Source organism: Montipora capricornis, chromosome 14 (assembly GCF_036669925.1).
Source record: "Montipora capricornis isolate CH-2021 chromosome 14, ASM3666992v2, whole genome shotgun sequence".
NCBI classification, from domain to species: domain Eukaryota; kingdom Metazoa; phylum Cnidaria; class Anthozoa; order Scleractinia; family Acroporidae; genus Montipora; species Montipora capricornis.
This window is the reverse complement of record NC_090896.1, coordinates 46,773,883-46,779,070: the sequence shown is the minus strand read 5'-3', so window position 1 is coordinate 46,779,070 and position 5,188 is coordinate 46,773,883.

Here is a 5,188-nt window from a genome sequence, read left to right as displayed (position 1 = left end):
CCTATCGAGATGATCGATGTAACAGTTGTTTTGATTGGTGGAAAGGATCTTGCCAAATTTGGAAATTTTTGTCCAATCAGACCATCTGTAAACTTGATTATTAGGCCCCAGTTTTCTCCGCAGTGTTGATAGCGCTAGCCGCCGGATAAATCACTTATCCACGAGTCATAGCGAAACCAATTGCGCCATTCAGTGGATAGTGATTTATCCGGTGGATAGCATTATCCATCTTGTGAACAACTAGGGCCAGATTGGTCAAAGGAGGCATCACATGACATGAATGGGCACGATGGTTTGACTTTCGTGACTTCCCTGCAAATGTACTGTTTAATTAAAAAACGAGCAGCATTGTTTTATCGGGTTCAGATAAAACCCGATAAAATACGTACTTCGAGTTTTTTGAACGGCTACAGAACCACTCCACAACAAGACGCCAAGTAGGCGTTCACGTGGGATGCACTGATATCAGAAAGCAACAGGGAGGGGCTGCAAATAAACATACTACAAACTGTGACAAGATTCCTTGGAACAGTACGCGAATGTGGAATGATTTGATTTGACTACAGTTTATATTAGATAGATAGATAGATAGATAGATAGACAGACAGACAGACAGACAGATAGATAGATAGATAGATAGATAGATAGATAGATAGATAGATAGTAAGTTACTAGAATTATAAGAACTAAAATTACAAGCAAATCTTATAAAAAGGCAGGGACTGGATACAATCATGACTATAAAATAGAATTACAAACAATTCCAAAACGATTACTATTATAAAAAGAGAAAAATTGACGCACATGCGACTACATGATCTATGCAGGCTAGTGATTATTTAAAGTCAAGATTGTACTAGGGAAGAAGCTACGAAATGTAGTCTTTCAGTCCTGCATTTGGGTATCACATAGTCACATAGTTCTCTGCATTTCTCGTGTAATGGTGGTGTAAACTAACCCTCGTCTTTGGAAGATGTTTAAAAAGTGGCCCTTTTGAAATGTTTTCACCAATCTAAACGGCACATTATCTGGGCCGTGGGCCTTGAAAGATTTGATGGCGACCAATTTCTTACAAATCTCGTAAGGCTGGACAGTATTGACACTTTGAGAAACTGGGAGGAAGGCTGGCAGTGTATTAACATTGAATGGTGGAATGTCCGCATTAACTGAGACTTTGTAGATCGGCCAGACATTTGATTAATAATATTCCACCATCTGCGACAGTCATCTCTCTTTAGGTGCTGTACTTTGCTATTATAAAAAGACCTTTTCCTTTTGAAAATTTCTTGTCAGTTGACTTTATATTTCAAAGAGCGCCAGGCTTGAGTGTTGCTACCATGGAAAGCTTTCTGACGGTCTTTGACCAACAGCTTGATTTCAGGAGTTATCCATGGCGTACCATGTAGTATGACAGACTTTATGGAAAAGATCCGATTGATAGCGTCTATTAATTGGGTAGTAAAAGAAGACGCTAGATCATCAACAGAAGAGCTGGAGCCAAGCTGGGGACGAGGTCGGAGAACCAGTAATGTGAGGTAGTCCATCTTCCAATAGCATCAATTCGGGATCTTGGGTAGTGAGGCACCAGACGTTAGCTGGGACTGTCTACTCTGAAGGCTATTGTAGGTTGCCGAAATACGATGTTATGATCGCCTGAACCAAGAGGAGCAAGAATAGTTGGGATGTTGTACAAAGCATGCATGTTTGTCACAATAAGGTCTAAAATAGCAGGATCCCTAGTTGTTGGACAACCTGCTTTAAACTGTGATTAGATACCAGGTTACAATGTGAAAATCGTTAAGATCTCCAAAAGGAAGGGCCAAAACGTAATCAGGATGCTTATTACGCAGGATGTCAATAGTATTAATTAAATAGTCATTCCGAGCCTTGTGACTTTCCGCGGGTCGACCTGGAGGGTGATAAACAACACAAACAGCTATACCTGATAAAGGTCTAGGCAAGCGCTTAGGGCGTAAAGAAAGCCATAGGCATTCAAAACTCGTGTTTTCTAAATGCAGTCAGTCCTTGCACGGTATTTCGTCGTTCAAATAAACACAAATTACACCAACAAGGCCAGCTATACGATCTTTACGGAAACAGTTGAAACCACTAATTGATAAAAGATTACCATCGATATCGTTGCGCAACCACGAATCTGTAATAGCAACGAAGTCAACAACTGGATACGTTGACAGCATTGCCGTTAGTTTGTCTAGTTTGGGGAAAAATAGAACTAGAATTCAATAAAAAAAATTTTGGAAAAAGCGTTTCCAGATAAATATTAAAGTTGTTGTTATTGTTGTAATCGGTGTTGTCCCAAAGTGTACCGGTAGGTCCTGGAATTCGTCCACAGAAAGGCCAGAGAGGCAACTTCACTCGTGAACCGCCATGTCTACCACAAAGCATTTTAGGCGTCCCAGTCTGCATGAAACCGTCTCTCACCTCTGTCTCGAGAAGACCAGGCACCACGCACGCCTCTTACGTTACGTTGAGTTTATGCACGTAGAATCAAGCCAAATGTCAATTTCTTTAAAAAAAAAACAGCACCTTAATGTTTTTTTCGGCAGTCTAGCTATCGGAAAGGCAAAACATTTACGCATGCGCTGATGGAATATTTGAACAAGAGAGAAAAACGCAGTACCTCCAGACACGGCGCTGGAGCGTCGTACCAAACGAGTCATCCCGGGATTTCGGCCCGTGCGACGCAGTACGGTACGGCATTGAGGGAGAGATATGTCGGCCCCTAAACCATATGAGACAAATCCCACGCCTACTCACAGCTCCAGACCGCCCTTGTCAATTTACTGTAAGAATTCGATTGCTTAACTATACAGGGGAAAAGTCATATGGTAAGCACCGAAGTCGCAGATTACAAAGTGTGCGCATGCGCCCTGCTAAAGGTAACACACAAACGTGGATGCATAAACTTTATTTCACCTCGAATTTCAGAATAACTACAAGAGCTAATATCTTCGAGACATTACATTTACAACAATAAAAGCAAGATGACACACGCTAACACCAACCCAGTGATGCCAACACATCACGCATGCGTACAACCATTTCACCCGGTCAATTAGCAGCCATGGACACCTATTTCGGCCTTTTGAGCCTCATCAGCATGGCGTAGCGAACATACTAGGTAAGTGTGTTTAGCACCCCTTTAAGTGGCAGCTTCACATGCCAAACATGTGGTAAGCTGGGTTGCGAACAGCAAAACTGTTCTCTCACGGCAAGCGTGTGGGAAGGTGGATCACATTAAGAGATGGGTGTGTCACGTAAATTAAAAACAACAATAAAAGCATGCGTCTGCGCATGCGTGATGTGTTGGCCACACCGGGTTGGTGTTAGCGTGTGTCACCTTGCGTTTATTGTTATTACATTTACAGCTAAAATACATAGCATATACAGATACCTACTAAATACATAATATTTAAAGATATGTATGGAAGGAAAAGACAAATAAACTACAAGTTCATCCCTACAAGCCTGTTTCGTGGTCGCCCACTCATCAGGGGATCCCCTGATGAGTGGGCGACCACGAAACAGGCTTGTAGGGATGAACTTGTAGTTTATTTGTCTTTTCCTTCCATATATACTACGCTTTACTTCTATGTATTGAGCACTGTTTTACGAAAATCAAGTTTCACACTTTAATATTTAAAGATATATTTATTAAGAAGAAAAGCCGCTGTACAAAATGCAGCCCTGGATTCTCTTTTAAAACCAGTAAACTCATAGGTACGGATAAAATCAGGTAGCGCATTCCGCAACTTAGCTGATACGTAAGAAAAAAGAGAGCTAAGACCATAACTGGTTGTTCCAGGTTTATCGAGAAACAGAATTTAATTTCCGCGGAGATCATGCGTAAGAAGGGGACGGGAGAGAAAACGTATTTTTCATATAAGCAGGAAAACCCTTTTTTTCAAAGTAACACGAGGAAATTTTGAGTGCACTTATTGCATAGAGAGGTCGAGCTTGACTTTCGTAGTAAGAGGACAGGTAATCTGCAAATATAAATATCGTTATTCTCTTATTTACATTATTATACCGTTTCTTTGACACGAGAATTACAGCGAAATGAAAGCACAACTTTGTCGCGAATTTTCTATGATAAAAGCTTGCTCAGAAATCTAAAATCTACGTTAACAGCACACACCAGGCCTACTCCTGAGTATCTGACTAGAAATCATTTCCTCTGGCCGCGCTTCAGCCATTCGATGAGGGCCAGTCTCGTGCTTCTTAAGTTGCCTCGCTCATGCCCAAAAAGAATTCTGGGTAATTCTGCCATTCCATGACAAGGGAAGACTCCCGATTCTCATTTCATAGTTTTTTTCATAAGTGTCGGGCCATCCAGTCCTACCAGCATAATAACGCATCGATTGAAGGTTTTAGCTTTCAAAACTTGCCCAGATTTTGTCAGTAGGTTCTGGAATTCGTCCACAGAAAGGCCAGAGAGACAACTTCACTCGTGAACCGCCATGTTTACAACAGAGCATTTTAGGCGTCCCAGTCTGCATGAAACCATCTCTCGCCTCTGTCTGAGACAAGACCAGACACGCACGGTTCTTTCGTTACGTTTATGGCTATAAAATCAACTGAAATGTCAATTGCTGGTAGAAAAAAAAAAACACAAACAAAACAAAAAACCCAGCATGTTAATTTTTTTGGTAGGCTAGGTATCGAAGAGCCAGAACATTTGCGCATGCGCTGACGGAATGTTTGAACAAGAGAGAAAAACGCAGTACCTCCAGACACCGGCGCTGGAGCGTCGTACCAAACGAGTCATCCCGGGATTTCGGCCCGTGCGATCGCTTTTGGACGCAGTTGGCCCTTCGCTGCTTTCTGCTACCGACCTTGCCTCCCGGTACGGCATTGAGGGAGAGATATGTCGGCCCCTAAACCATATGTGACAAATCCCACGCCTACTCACAGCTCCAAACCGCCCTTGTCAATATAGCGTAAGAATTAGATGGCTTATATATTCAAGAGAAAAGTCATTTTATCTGTCATGTGGTAAGCAATTGAGTCGCAGATTACAAGTGTGCGCATGCGCGCTCCTAAAGGTAACATACATACAGTCATAAGCTTTTTCCGAATAACTACAGGAGCTAATATCTTCGAGACATTACATTTACAACTAAAATAGATAGCATATACAGATACCTACTGAATACATAATATTTAA